Genomic DNA, 17,425 nt, shown 5'->3' with positions numbered 1-17,425 from the left:
AAACACTTACTACATTACTGTAAGCATCACTGAGTTGATGAGCAACTATCACTACATTACTGTTAGCATCATTTTAAGTTCATTAGCAATTCTTCCGACATCACTGTCGCAATATTTTGAGGTTCGTAGCAACTTTTACTCCATTACTGTGGCATTATATTGAGTTCATTAGCAACTCTTACTACATGACTGTCAGCATCACTTTGAGGTTATTCGAAACACTTACTACATTACTGTAAGCATCACTGACTTGATTAGCAACTATCACTACATTACTGTTAGCATCATTTTAAGTTCATTAGCAACTCTTACTACATGACTGTCAGCATCACTTTGAGGTTATTCGAAACACTTACTACATTACTGTAAGCATCACTGACTTGATTAGCAACTATCACTACATTACTGTTAGCATCATTTTAAGTTCATTAGCAATTCTTCCGACATCACTGTCGCAATATTTTGAGATTCGTAGCAACTTTTACTACATTCCCGTGCAATATTTTGAGGTTCTTAGCAACTCTTACTACATGACTGTCAGCATCACTTTGAGGTTCTTCGAAACACTTACTACATTACTGTAAGCATCACTGACTTGATTAGCAACTATCACTACATTACTTTTAGCATCATTTTAAGTTCATTAGCAATTCTTCCGACATCACTGTCGCAATATTTTGAGGTTCGTAGCAACTTTTACTACATTCCCGTGCAATATTTTGAGGTTCTTAGCAACTCTTACTACATGACTGTCAGCATCACTTTGAGGTTCTTCGAAACACTTACTACATTACTGAAAGCATTACTGACTTTATTCGCAACTATCACTACATTACTTTTAGCATCATTTTGAGTTCATTAGCAATTCTTCCGACATCACTGTCGCAATATTTTGAGGTTCGTAGTAACTTTTACTACATTACTGTCGCATTATTTTAGGTTCGAAGCAACTCTTACTACATGACTGTCAGCATCTCTTTGAGGTTATTCGAAACTTTCACTCCATTACTGTTAGCATCATTTTGAGTTCACTAGCAATTCTTACTACATCACTGTCGCATCATTTTCAGATCATTAACAATTCTTCTGACATCACTGTCACATTATTTTGAGGTTCGTAGCAACTCTTACTACATGACTGTCAGCATCACTTTGAGGTTGTTCGAAACACTTACTACATTACTGTCAGCATCACTGAGTTGATTAGCAACTATCACTACATTACTGTTAGCATCATTTTGAGTTCATTAGCAGTTCTTCCGACATCACTGTCGCAATATTTTGAGGTTCGTATTAACTTTTACTACATGACTGTCGCAATATTTTGAGGTTCGTAGCAACTTTTACTACATTATTGTTGCATTATTTTGAGGTTCGTAGCAACTTTTACTACATTATTGTCAGCATCACTTTGAGTTTTTTAGCAACTATCACTACATTACTGTTAGCATCATTTTGAGTTGTTGAGCAATTCTCACGACATCACTGTAGCATTAAATTGAGTTCATGAGCAACTCTTACTAAATTACTGTCAGCATCACTTTGAGGTTGTTAGAAACTCTTTCTACATTACTTTAAGCATCACTGAGTTTCTTAGCAACTATCACTACATTACTGTTAGCATCATTTTGAGTTCATTAGCAATTCTTCCGACATCACTGTCGCAATATTTTGAGGTTCGTAGCAACTTTTACTACATTACTGTCGCATTATTTTGAGGTTCGTAGCAACACTTACTACATGACTGTCAGCATCACTTTGAGGTTATTCGAAAGTTTCACTCCATTACTGTTAGCATCATTTTGAGTTCACTAGCAATTCTTACTACATCACTGTCGCATCATTTTCAGATCATTAACAATTCTTCTGACATCACTGTCACATTATTTTGAGGTTCGTAGCAACTCTTACTACATGACTGTCAGCATCACTTTGAGGTTGTTCGAAACACTTAATACATTACTGTCAGCATCACTGAGTTGATGAGCAACTATCACTACATTACTGTTAGCATCATTTTAAGTTCATTAGCAATTCTTCCGACATCACTGTCGCAATATTTTGAGGTTCGTAGCAACTTTTACTCCATTACTGTGGCATTATATTGAGTTCATTAGCAACTCTTACTACATGACTGTCAGCATCACTTTGAGGTTATTCGAAACACTTACTACATTACTGTAAGCATCACTGACTTGATTAGCAACTATCACTACATTACTGTTAGCATCATTTTAAGTTCATTAGCAATTCTTCCGACATCACTGTCGCAATATTTTGAGGTTCGTAGCAACTTTTACTACATTCCCGTGTAATATTTTGAGGTTCTTAGCAACTCTTACTACATGACTGTCAGCATCACTTTGAGGTTCTTCGAAACACTTACTACATTACTGAAAGCATTACTGACTTGATTAGCAACTATCACTACATTACTTTTAGCATCATTTTGAGTTCATTAGCAATTCTTCCGACATCACTGTCGCAATATTTTGAGGTTCCTAGCAACTTTTACTACATTACTGTCGCATTATTTTGAGGTTTGAAGCAACTCTTACTACATGACTGTCAGCATCTCTTTGAGGTTATTCGAAACTTTCACTCCATTACTGTTAGCATTATTTTGAGTTCACTAGCAATTCTTACTACATCACTGTCGCATCATTTTCAGATCATTAACAATTCTTCTGACATCACTGTCACATTATTTTGAGGTTCGTAGCAACTCTTACTACATGACTGTCAGCATCACTTTGAGGTTGTTCGAAACACTTACTACATTACTGTCAGCATCACTGAGTTGATTAGCAACTATCACTACATTACTGTTAGCATCATTTTGAGTTCATTAGCAGTTCTTCCGACATCACTGTCGCAATATTTTGAGGTTCGTATTAACTTTTACTACATAACTGTCGCAATATTTTGAGGTTCGTAGCAACTTTTACTACATTATTGTTGCATTATTTTGAGGTTCGTAGCAACTTTTACTACATTATTGTCAGCATCACTTTGAGTTTTTTAGCAACTATCACTACATTACTGTGAGCATCATTTTGAGTTGTTGAGCAATTCTCACGACATCACTGTAGCATTAAATTGAGTTCATTAGCAACTCTTACTAAATGACTGTCAGCATCACTTTGAGGTTGTTAGAAACTCTTTCTACATTACTTTAAGCATCACTGAGTTTCTTAGCAACTATCACTACATTACTGTTAGCATCATTTTGAGTTCATTAGCAATTCTTCCGACATCACTGTCGCAATATTTTGAGGTTCGTAGCAACTTTTACTACATTACTGTCGCATTATTTTGAGGTTCGTAGCAACACTTACTACATGACTGTCAGCATCACTTTGAGGTTATTCGAAAGTTTCACTCCATTACTGTTAGCATCATCTTGAGTTCATTTGCAATTCTTCCGACATCACTGTCGCAATATTTTGAGGTTCGTTGCAACTTTTACTACATTACTGTCGCATTATTTTGAGGTTCGTAGCAACTCTTAGTACATGACTGTCAGCATCACTTTGAGGTTATTCGAAACGTTCACTCCATTACTGTTAGCATCATTTAAAGTTCATTAGCAATTCTGACTAAATCACTGTCGCATCATTTTTAGATCTTTAGGATTTCTTCTGACATCACTGTCGCATTATTTTGAGGTTCGTAGCAACTCTTACTACATGACTGTCAGCATCACTTTGAGGTTGTTCGAAACACTTACTACATCACTGTCAGCAACAATGAGTTGATTAGCAACTATCACTACATTACTGTTAGCATCATTTTGAGTTCATTAGCAATTCTTCCGACATCACTGTCGCAATATTTTGAGGTTCGTAGCAACTTTTACTACATTACTGTCGCATTATTTTGAGGTTCGTAGCAACTCTTACTACATGACTGTCAGCATCTCTTTGAGGTTATTCGAAACTTTCACTCCATTACTGTTAGCATCATTTTGAGTTCTCTAGCAATTCTTACTACATCACTGTCGCATCATTTTCAGATCATTAACAATTCTTCTGACATCACTGTCACATTATTTTGAGGTTCGTAGCAACTCTTACTACATGACTGTCAGCATCACTTTGAGGTTGTTCGAAACACTTAATACATTACTGTCAGCATCACTGAGTTGATTAGCAACTATCACTTCATTACTGTTAGCATCATTTTGAGTTCATTAGCAGTTCTTCCGACATCACTGTCGCAATATTTTGAGGTTCTTATTAACTTTTACGACATGACTGTCGCAATATTTTGAGGTTCGTAGCAACTTTTACTACATTATTGTTGCATTATTTTGAGGTTCGTAGCAACTTTTACTACATTATTGTCAGCATCACTTTGAGTTTTTTAGCAACTATCACTACATCACTGTTAGCATCATTTTGAGTTCATTAGCAATTCTTACTACATCACTGTCGCATCATTTTCAGATCATTAACAATTCTGATGACATCACTGTCGCATCATTTTGAGATCATTAGCAAATCTTCTGACATCACCGTCACATTATTTTAAGGTTCGTAGCAACTCTTACTACATGACTGTCAGCATCACTTTGAGTTTATTAGCAACTATCACTACATTACTGTTCGCATCATTTTGAGTTCATGAGCAATTCTCACGACATCACTGTAGCATTGAATTGAGTTCATTAGCAACTCTTACTACATTATTGTTGCATTATTTTAAGGTTCGTAGCAACTCTTACTACATTACTGTCAGCATCACTTTGAGTTTATTAGCAACTATCACTACATTACTGTTCGCATTATTTTGAGTTTATGAGCAATTCTCACGACATCACTGTAGCATTGAATTGAGTTCATTAGCAACTCTTACTAAATGACTGTCAGCATCACTTTGAGGTTGTTCGAAACTCTTACTACATTACTGTAAGCATCACTGAGTTTCTTAGCAACTTTCACTACATTACTGTTAGCATCATCTTGAGTTCATTAGCAATTCTTCCGACATCACTGTCGCAATATTTTGAGGTTCGTAGCAACTTTTACTACATTACTTTCGCATTATTTTGAGGTTCGTAGCAACTTTTACTACATTACTTTCGCATTATTTTGAGGTTCGTAGCAACACTTACTACATGACTGTCAGCATCACTTTGAGGTTGTTCGAAACTCTTACTACATTACTGTAAGCATCACTGACTTGATTAGCAACTACCACAACATTACTGTTAGCATCATCTTGAGTTCGATAGCAATTCTTCCGACATCACTGTCGCAATATTTTGAGGTTGGTAGCAACTTTTACTACATTACTGTCGCATTATTTTGAGGTTCGTAGCAACTTTTACTACATTACTTTCGCATTATTTTGAGGTTCGTAGCAACTTTTACTCCATGACTGTCGCATTATTTTGAGGTTCGTAGCAACACTTACTACATGACTGTCAGCATCACTTTGAGGTTGTTCGAAACTCTTACTACATTACTGTAAGCATCACTGACTTGATTAGCAACTACCACAACATTACTGTTAGCATCATCTTGAGTTCGATAGCAATTCTTCCGACATCACTGTCGCAATATTTTGAGGTTGGTAGCAACTTTTACTACATTACTGTCGCATTATTTTGAGATTCGTAGCAACTCTTTGTACATGACTGTCAGCATCACTTTGAGGTTATTCGAAACACTTACTACATTACTGTAAGCATCACTGACTTGATTAGCAACTATCACTACATTAATGTTAGCAATATTTTGAGTTCATTAGCAATTCTTCCGACATCACTGTCACATTATTTTGAGGTTCGTAGCAACTCTAACTACATTACTGTTGCTTTATTTAAAGGTTTGTAGCAACTCTTACTACATTACTGTCAGCATTACTTTGAGTTTATTAGCAACTATCACTACATTACTGCTAGCATCATTTTGAGTTTATGAGCAATTCTCACGACATCACTGTAGCATTGAACTGAGTTCATTAGCAACTCTTACTAAATGACTGTCAGCATCACTTTGAGGTTATTCGAAACTCTTACTACATTACTGTAAGCATCACTGAGTTTCTTAGCAACTATCACTACATTGCTGTTAGCATCATCTTGAGTTCATGAAAAATTCTTCCGACATCACTGTCGCAATATTTTGAGGTTCGTAGCAACTTTTACTACATTACTTTCGCATTATTTTGAGGTTTGTAGCAACACTTACTACATGACTGTCAGCATCACTTTGAGGTTATTCGAAAGTTTGACTCCATTACTGTTAGCATCATTTTGAGTTCATTTGCAATTCTTACTACATCACTGTCGCATCATTTTGAGATCATTAGCAATTCTTCCGACATCACTGTCGCAATATTTTGAGGTTCGTAGCAACTTTACTACATTACTTTCGCATTATTTTGAGGTTTGTAGCAACACTTACTACATGACTGTCAGCATCACTTTGAGGTTATTCGAAAGTTTCACTCCATTACTGTTAGCATCATTTTGAGTTCATTAGCAATTCTTACTACATCACTGTCGCATCATTTTGAGATCATTAGCAATTCTTCTGACATCACTGTCACATTATTTTGAGGTTCGTAGCAACTCTTACTACATTATTGTTGCATTATTTTAAGGTTCGTAGCAACTCTTACTACATTACTGTCATCATCACTTTGAGTTTATTAGCAACTGTCACTACATTACTGTCGCATCATTTTGAGTTTATGAGCAATTCTCACGACATCACTGTAGCATTGAATTGAGTTCATGAGCAACTCTTACTAAATGACTGTCAGCATCACTTTGAGGTTGTTCGAAACTCTTCCTACATTACTGTAAGCATCACTGAGCTGATTAGCAACTATCACTACATTACTGTTAGCATCATTTTGAGTTCATTAGCAATTCTTCCGACATCACTGTCGCAATATTTTGAGGTTCGTAGCAACTTTTACTACATTACTGTCGCATTATTTTGAGGTTCGTAGCAACACTTACTACATTACTGTCAACATCACTTTGAGTTTCTTAGCAACTATCACTACATTACTGTTAGCATCATTTTAAGTTCATTAGCAATTCTTACTACATCACTGTCACATCATTTTGAGATCATTAGCAGTTCTTCTGACATCACTAGCATTAAATTGAGTTCATTAGCAACTCTTACTAAATGACTGTCAGCATCACTTTGAGGTTGTTCGAAACTCTTACTACATTACTGTAAGCATCACTGAGTTTCTTAGCAACTATCCCTACATTACTGTTAGCATCATCTTGAGTTCATGAGCAATTCTTACTAAATCACCGTCGCATCATTTTGAGATCTTTAGCAATTCTTCTGACATCACTGTCGCATTATTTTAAGGTTCGTAGCAACTCTTACTACATGACTGTCAGCATCACTTTGAGGTTGTTCGAAACACTTATTACATCACTGTAAGCATCACTGAGTTAATTAGCAACTACCACTACATTACTGTTAGCATCATCTTGAGTTCATTAGCAATTCTTCCGACATCACTGTCGCAATATTTTGAGGTTCGTAGCAACTTTTACTACATTACTGTCAGCATCACTTTGAGTTTATTAGAAACTATCACGACATTACTGTTAGCATCATTTTGAGTTAATGAGCAATTCTTCCGACATCACTGTCGCAATATTTTGAGGTTCGTAGCAACTTTTACTACATTACTGTCAGCATCACTTTGAGTTTATTAGAAACTATCACGACATTACTGTTAGCATCATTTTGAGTTCATGAGCAATTCTTACGACATTACTGTCGCATCATTTTGAGATCATTAGCAATTCTTCCGACATCACTGTCGCATCATTTTGTGATCATGACCAATTCTTCTGACATCACTGTCACATTATTTTGAGGTTCGTAGCAACTCTTACTACATTATTGTTGCATTATTTTAAGGTTCGTAGCAACTCTTACTACATTACTGTCAGCTTCACTTTGAGTTTATTAGCAACTATCACTACATTACTGTTAGCATCATTTTGAGTTGTTGAGCAATTCTCAAGACATCACTGTAGCATTGAACTGAGTTCATTAGCAACTCTCACTAAATGACTGTCAGCATCACTTTGAGGTTATTCAAAACTCTTACTACATTACTGTAAGCATCACTGAGTTTCTTAGCAACTATCACTACATTGCTGTTAGCATCATCTTGAGTTCATTAGCAATTCTTCTGACATCAATGTCGCAATATTTTGAGGTTCGTAGCAACTTTTACTACATTACTTTCGCATTATTTTGAGGTTTGTTACAACACTTACTCCATGACTGTCAGCATCACTTTGAGGTTATTCGAATGTTTCACTCCATTACTGTGAGCATCATTTTGAGTTCATTAGCAATTCTTACTATATCACTGTCGCATCATTTTGAGATCATTAGCAATTCTTCCGACATCACTGTCGCAATATTTTGACGTTCGTAACAACTCTTTCTACATTACTGCAAGCATCACTGAGTTTCTTCGCAACCATCACTACATTACTGTTAGCATCATTTTAAGTTCATTAGCAATTCTTACTACATCACTGTCACATCATTTTGAGATCATTAGCAGTTCTTCCGACATCACTGTCGCAATATTTTGAGGTTCGTAGCAACTCTTACTACATTACTGTCAGCATCACTTTGAGTTAATGAGCAATTCTCACGACATCACTGTAGCATTAAATTGAGTTCATTAGCAACTGTTACTAAATGACTGTCAGCATCACTTTGAGGTTGTTTGAAACTCTTACTACATTACTGTAAGCATCACTGAGTTTCTTAGCAACTATCACTACATTACTGTTAGCATCATTTTGAGTTCATTAGCAATTCTTCTGACATCACTGTCGCAATATTTTGAGGTTCGTAGCAACTTTTACTACATTACTGTCGCATTATTTTGAGGTTCGTAGCAACTCTCACTACATGACTGTCAGCATCACTTTGAGGTTATTGGAAACTTTCACTCCATTACTTTTAGCATCATTTTGAGTTCATGAGCAATTCTTACTACATCACTGTCGCATCATTTTGAGATCATGAGCAATTCTTCTGACATCACTGTCACATTATTTTGAGGTTCGTAGCAACTCTAACTACATTACTGTTGCTTTATTTAAAGGTTCGTAGCAACTCTTACTACATTACTGTCAGCATTACTTTGATTTTATTAGCAATTCTCACGACATCACTGTAGCATTGAATTGAGTTCATTAGCAACTCTGACTAAATGACTGTCAGCATCACTTTGAGGTTGTTCGAAACTCTTACTACATTACTGTAAGCATCACTGAGTTTCTTAGCAACTATCACTACATTACTGTTAGCATCATTTTGAGTTTATTAGCAATTCTTCCGACATCACTGTCCCATTATTTTAAGGTTCGTAGCAACTCTTACTACATGACTGTCAGCATCACTTTGAGGTTGTTCGAAACTCTTACTACATTACTGTTAGCATCACTGACTTGATTAGCAACTACCACTACATTACTCTTAGCATCATCTTGAGTTCATTAGCAATTCTTCCGACATCACTGTCGCAATATTTTGAGGTTCCTAGCAACTTTTCCTACATTACTTTCGCGTTATTTTGAGGTTCGTATAAACTCCTACTACATGACTGTCAGCATCACTTTGAGGTTATTTGAAAGTTTCACTGCTGTTTGCATCATTTTGAGTTCATGAGCAATTCTTCTGACATCACTGTCACATTATTTTGAGGTTCGTAACAACTCTTAGTACGTGACTGTCAGCATCACTTTGAGGTTATTCGAAACGTTCACTCCATTACTGTTAGCATCATTTTGAGTTCATTAGCAATTCTTACTAAATCACTGTCGCATCATTTTGAGATCATTAGCAATTCTTCTGACATCACTGTCACATTATTTTGAGGTTCGTAGCAAGTCTTACTACATTATTGTTGCATTATTTTAAGGTTCGTAGCAACTCTTACTACATTACTGTCAGCATCACTTTGAGTTTATTAGCAACTATCACTACATTACTGTGAGCATCATTTTGAGTTCATGAGCAATTCTCACGACATCACTGTAGCATTGAATTGAGTTCATTAGCAACTCTTACTAAATGACTGTCAGCATCACTTTGAGGTTGTTCGAAACTCTGACTACATTACTGTAAGCATCACTGAGTTTCTTAGCAACTATCACTACATGACTGTTAGCATCATCTTGAGTTCATTAGCAATTCTTTCGACATCACTGTCGTATTTATTTTTAGGTTCGTAGCAACTTTAACTACATTACTGTCTTATTATTTTGAGGTTCGTAGCAACTCTTAGTACATGACTGTCAGCATCACTTTGAGGTTGTTCGAAACTCTTACTACATTACTGTAAGCATCACTGAGTTTCTTAGCAACTATCACTACCTTACTGTTAGCATCATCTTGAGTTCATTAGCAATTCTTCCGACATCACTGTCGCAATATTTTGACGTTCGTAGCAACTCTTACTACATGACTGTCAGCATCACTTTGAGGTTATTCGAAACACTCACTACATTACTGTAAGCATCACTGAGTTGATTAGCAAGTATCACTACATTACTGTTAGCATCATTTTGAGTTCATTAGCAATTCTTCCGACATCACTGTCGCAATATTTTGAGGTTCGTAGCAACACTTACTACATGACTGTCAGCATCACTTTGAGGTTATTCGAAAGTTTCACTCCATTACTGTTAGCATCATTTTGAGTTCATTAGCAATTCTTTCTACATCACTGTCGCATCATTTTGAGACCATTAGCAATTCTTCCGACATCACTGTCGCAATATTTTGAGGTTCGTAGCAACTCTTACTACATTACTGTTGCATTATTTTGAGGTTAGTAGCAACTCTTACTACATTAATGTTGCATTATTTTGAGGTTCGTAGCAACTCTTACTACATTACTGTCAGCATCACTTTGAGTTTATTAGCAACTATCACTACATTACTGTTAGCATCATTTTGAGTTGTTGAGAAATTCTCACGACATCACTGTAGCATTAAATTGAGTTCATTAGCAACTCTTACTAAAAGGCTGTCAGCATCACTTTGAGGTTATTCGAAAGTTTCACTCCATTACTGTTAGCATCATCTTGAGTTCATTAGCAATTCTTCCAACATCACTGTCGCAATATTTTGAGGTTCGTAGCAACTTTTACTACATTACTGTCGCATTATTTTTAGATTCGTAGCAACTCTTAGTACATGACTGTCAGCATGACTTTGAGGTTATTCGAAACTTTCACTCCATCACTGTCGCATCATTTTTAGATCTTTAGCAATTCTTCCGACATCACTGTAGTATAATTTTGTGGTAAGTAGCAACTCTTACTACATGACTGTCAGCATCACTTTGAGGTTGTTCGAAACACCTACTACATTTCTGTCAGCATCACTTTGAGATCATGAGCAACTATCACTACATTACTTTTAGCATCATTTTGAGTTTATTAGCAATTCTTACTCCATCACTGTCGCAACATTTTGAGATCATTAGCAATTCTTCCAACATCACTGTCGCATTATTTACGTTCGAAGCAACTCTCACTACATGACTGTCAGCATCACTGATTTTATTAGCAACTATCACTACATTACTCTTAGCATCATTTTGAGTTCATTAGCAATTCTTATGACATCACTGTAGCATCATTTTGAGATCATTAGCAATTCTTCCGACATTACTTTCGCATTATTTTGAGTTCATTAGCAATTCCTACGACATCACTGTAGCATTATTTTGAGGTTATTAGTAACTCTTACTACATTACTGTCAGCATCACTGAGTTTATTAGCAACTCTCACTACATTACTGTTAGCATCATTTTGAGTTCATCAGCAATTCTTCCGACATCACTGTCGCAATATTTTGAGGTTCGTAGCAACACTTACTACATGACTGTCAGCATCACTTTGAGGTTATTCGAAAGTTTCACTCCATTACTGTTAGCATCATTTTGAGTTCATTAGCAATTCTTACTACATCACTGTCGCATCATTTTGAGACCATTAGCAATTCTTCCGACATCACTGTCGCAATATTTTGAGGTTCGTAGCAACTCTTACTACATTACTGTTGCATTATTTTGAGGTTCGTAGCAACTCTTACTACATTACTGTTGCATTATTTTGAGGTTCGTAGCAACTCTTACTACATTACTGTCAGCATCACTTTGAGTTTATTAGCAACTATCACTACATTACTGTTAGCATCATTTTGAGTTGTTGAGAAATTCTCACGACATCACTGTAGCATTAAATTGAGTTCATTAGCAACTCTTACTAAAAGGCTGTCAGCATCACTTTGAGGTTATTCGAAAGTTTCACTCCATTACTGTTAGCATCATCTTGAGTTCATTAGCAATTCTTTCGACATCACTGTCGTATTTATTTTTAGGTTCGTAGCAACTTTAACTACATTAATGTCGCATTATTTTGAGGTTCGTAGCAACTCTTAGTACATGACTGTCAGCATCACTTTGAGGTTATTCGAAACGTTCACTCCATTACTGTTAGCATCATTTTGAGTTCATTAGCAATTCTTACTAAATCACTGTCGCATCATTTTGAGATCATTAGCAATTCTTCCGACATCACTGTAGTATTATTTTGTGGTAAGTAGCAACTCTTACTACATGACTGTCAGCATCACTTTGAGGTTGTTCGAAACACTTACTACATTTCTGTCAGCATCACTTTGAGATCATGAGCAACTATCACTACATTACTTTTAGCATCATTTTGAGTTTATTAGAAATTCTTACTCCATCACTGTCGCAACATTTTGAGATCATTAGCAATTCTTCCAACATCACTGTCGCATTATTTACGTTCGAAGCAACTCTCACTACATGACTGTCAGCATCACTGATTTTATTAGCATCTATCACTACATTACTCTTAGCATCATTTTGAGTTCATTAGCAATTCTTATGACATCACTGTAGCATCATTTTGAGATCATTAGCAATTCTTCCGACATTACTTTCGCATTATTTTGAGTTCATTAGCAATTCCTACGACATCACTGTAGCATTAATTTTAGGTTATGAGTAACTCTTACTACATTACTGTCAGCATCACTGAGTTTATTAGCAACTCTCACTACATTACTGTTAGCATCATTTTGAGTTCATCAGCAATTCTTCCGACATCACTGTCGCAATATTTTGAGGTTCGTAGCAACACTTACTACATGACTGTCAGCATCACTTTGAGGTTATTCGAAAGTTTCACTCCATTACTGTTAGCATCATTTTGAGTTCATTAGCAATTCTTACTACATCACTGTCGCATCATTTTGAGACCATTAGCAATTCTTCCGACATCACTGTCGCAATATTTTGAGGTTCGTAGCAACTCTTACTACATTACTGTTGCATTATTTTGAGGTTCGTAGCAACTCTTACTACATTACTGTTGCATTATTTTGAGGTTCGTAGCAACTCTTACTACATTACTGTCAGCATCACTTTGAGTTTATTAGCAACTATCACTACATTACTGTTAGCATCATTTTGAGTTGTTGAGAAATTCTCACGACATCACTGTAGCATTAAATTGAGTTCATTAGCAACTCTTACTAAAAGGCTGTCAGCATCACTTTGAGGTTATTCGAAAGTTTCACTCCATTACTGTTAGCATCATCTTGAGTTCATTAGCAATTCTTTCGACATCACTGTCGTATTTATTTTTAGCTTCGTAGCAACTTTAAATACATTACTGTCGCATTATTTTGAGGTTCGTAGCAACTCTTAGTACATGACTGTCAGCATCACTTTGAGGTTATTCGAAACGTTCACTCCATTACTGTTAGCATCATTTTGAGTTCATTAGCAATTCTTACTAAATCACTGTCGCATCATTTTGAGATCATTAGCAATTCTTCTGACATCACTGTCAAATTATTTTGAGGTTCGTAGCAAGTCTTACTACATTATTGTTGCATTATTTTAAGGTTCGTAGCAACTCTTACTACATTACTGTAAGCATCACTGAGTTTCTTAGCAACTATCACTACATGACTGTTAGCATCATCTTGAGTTCATTAGCAATTCTTCCGACATCACTGTCGTATTTATTTTTAGGTTCGTAGCAACTTTAACTACATTACTGTCTTATTATTTTGAGGTTCGTAGCAACTCTTAGTACATGACTGTCAGCATCACTTTGAGGTTGTTCGAAACTCTTACTACATTACTGTAAGCATCACTGAGTTTCTTAGCAACTATCACTACCTTACTGTTAGCATCATCTTGAGTTCATTAGCAATTCTTCCGACATCACTGTCGGAATATTTTGACGTTCGTAGCAACTCTTACTACATGACTGTCAGCATCACTTTGAGGTTATTCGAAACACTCACTACATTACTGTAAGCATCACTGAGTTGATTAGCAAGTATCACTACATTACTGTTAGCATCATTTTGAGTTCATTAGCAATTCTTCCGACATCACTTTCGCAATATTTTGAGGTTCGTAGCAACACTTACTACATGACTGTCAGCATCACTTTGAGGTTATTCGAACGTTTCACTCCATTACTGTTAGCATCATTTTGAGTTCATTAGCAATTCTTTCTACATCACTGTCGCATCATTTTGAGACCATTAGCAATTCTTCCGACATCACTGTCGCAATATTTTGAGGTTCGTAGCAACTCTTACTACATTACTGTTGCATTATTTTGAGGTTCGTAGCAACTCTTACTACATTAATGTTGCATTATTTTGAGGTTCGTAGCAACTCTTACTACATTACTGTCAGCATCACTTTGAGTTTATTAGCAACTATCACTACATTACTGTTAGCATCATTTTGAGTTGTTGAGAAATTCTCACGACATCACTGTAGCATTAAATTGAGTTCATTAGCAACTCTTACTAAAAGGCTGTCAGCATCACTTTGAGGTTATTCGAAAGTTTCACTCCATTACTGTTAGCATCATCTTGAGTTCATTAGCAATTCTTCCGACATCACTGTCGCAATATTTTGAGGTTCGTAGCAACTTTTACTACATTACTGTCGCATTATTTTTAGATTCGTAGCAACTCTTAGTACATGACTGTCAGCATGACTTTGAGGTTATTCGAAACTTTCACTCCATCACTGTCGCATCATTTTTAGATCTTTAGCAATTCTTCCGACATCACTGTAGTATTATTTTGTGGTAAGTAGCAACTCTTACTACATGACTGTCAGCATCACTTTGAGGTTGTTCGAAACACCTACTACATTTCTGTGAGCATCACTTTTAGATCATGAGCAACTATCACTACATTACTTTTAGCATCATTTTGAGTTTATTAGCAATTCTTACTCCATCACTGTCGCAACATTTTGAGATCATTAGCAATTCTTCCAACATCACTGTCGCATTATTTACGTTCGAAGCAACTCTCACTACATGACTGTCAGCATCACTGATTTTATTAGCAACTATCACTACATTACTCTTAGCATCATTTTGAGTTCATTAGCAATTCTTATGACATCACTGTAGCATCATTTTGAGATCATTAGCAATTCTTCCGACATTACTTTCGCATTATTTTGAGTTCATTAGCAATTCCTACGACATCACTGTAGCATTATTTTGAGGTTATTAGTAACTCTTACTACATTACTGTCAGCATCACTGAGTTTATTAGCAACTCTCACTACATTACTGTTAGCATCATTTTGAGTTCATCAGCAATTCTTCCGACATCACTGTCGCAATATTTTGAGGTTCGTAGCAACACTTACTACATGACTGTCAGCATCACTTTGAGGTTATTCGAAAGTTTCACTCCATTACTGTTAGCATCATTTTGAGTTCATTAGCAATTCTTACTACATCACTGTCGCATCATTTTGAGACCATTAGCAATTCTTCCGACATCACTGTCGCAATATTTTGAGGTTCGTAGCAACTCTTACTACATTACTGTTGCATTATTTTGAGGTTCGTAGCAACTCTTACTACATTACTGTTGCATTATTTTGAGGTTCGTAGCAACTCTTACTACATTACTGTCAGCATCACTTTGAGTTTATTAGCAACTATCACTACATTTCTGTTAGCATCATTTTGAGTTGTTGAGAAATTCTCACGACATCACTGTAGCATTAAATTGAGTTCATTAGCAACTCTTCCTAAAAGGCTGTCAGCATCACTTTGAGGTTATTCGAAAGTTTCACTCCATTACTGTTAGCATCATCTTGAGTTCATTAGCAATTCTTCCGACATCACTGTCGCAATATTTTGAGGTTCGTAGCAACTTTTACTACATTACTGTCGCATTATTTTTAGATTCGTAGCAACTCTTAGTACATGACTGTCAGCATGACTTTGAGGTTATTCGAAACTTTCACTCCATCACTGTCGCATCATCTTGAGTTCATTAGCAATTCTTTCGACATCACTGTCGTATTTATTTTTAGGTTCGTAGCAACTTTAACTACATTACTGTAGCATTATTTTTCGGTTCGTAGCAACTCTTAGTACATGACTGTCAGCATCACTTTGAGGTTATTCGAGACGTTCACTCCATTACTGTTAGCATCATTTTGAGTTCATTAGCAATTCTTACTAAATCACTGTCGCATCATTTTGAGATCATTAGCAATTCTTCTGACATCACTGTCACATTATTTTGAGGTTTGTAGCAACTCTTACTACATTACTGTTGCATTATTTTAAGGTTCGTAGCAACTCTTACTACATTACTGTAAGCATCACTGAGTTTCTTAGCAACTATCACTACATGACTGTTAGCATCATCTTGAGTTCATTAGCAATTCTTCCGACATCACTGTCGTATTTATTTTTAGGTTCGTAGCAACTTTAACTACATTACTGTCTTATTATTTTGAGGTTCGTAGCAACTCTTAGTACATGACTGTCAGCATCACTTTGAGGTTGTTCGAAACTCTTACTACATTACTGTAAGCATCACTGAGTTTCTTAGCAACTATCACTACCTTACTGTTAGCATCATCTTGAGTTCATTAGCAATTCTTCCGACATCACTGTCGCAATATTTTGAGGTTCGTAGCAACTCTTACTACATGACTGTCAGCATCACTTTGAGGTTATTCGAAACACTCACTACATTACTGTAAGCATCACTGAGTTGATTAGCAAGTATCACTACATTACTGTTAGCATCATTTTGAGTTCATTAGCAATTCTTCCGACATCACTGTCGCAATATTTTGAGGTTCGTCGCAACACTTACTACATGACTGTCAGCATCACTTTGAGGTTATTCGAAAGTTTCACTCCATTACTGTTAGCATCATTTTGAGTTCATTAGCAATTCTTTCTACATCACTGTCGCATCATTTTGAGACCATTAGCAATTCTTCCGACATCACTGTCGCAATATTTTGAGGTTCGTAGCAACTCTTACTACATTACTG

Source organism: Aulostomus chinensis, chromosome 1, assembly GCF_037954235.1.
Source record: "Aulostomus chinensis isolate RoL2024-O1b breed Wild chromosome 1, RoL_Achi_v1.0, whole genome shotgun sequence".
In the NCBI taxonomy this organism is placed as follows: domain Eukaryota; kingdom Metazoa; phylum Chordata; class Actinopteri; order Syngnathiformes; family Aulostomidae; genus Aulostomus; species Aulostomus chinensis.
The sequence above is the reverse complement of the archived record's forward strand: the minus strand, read 5'-3'. Positions refer to the sequence as shown.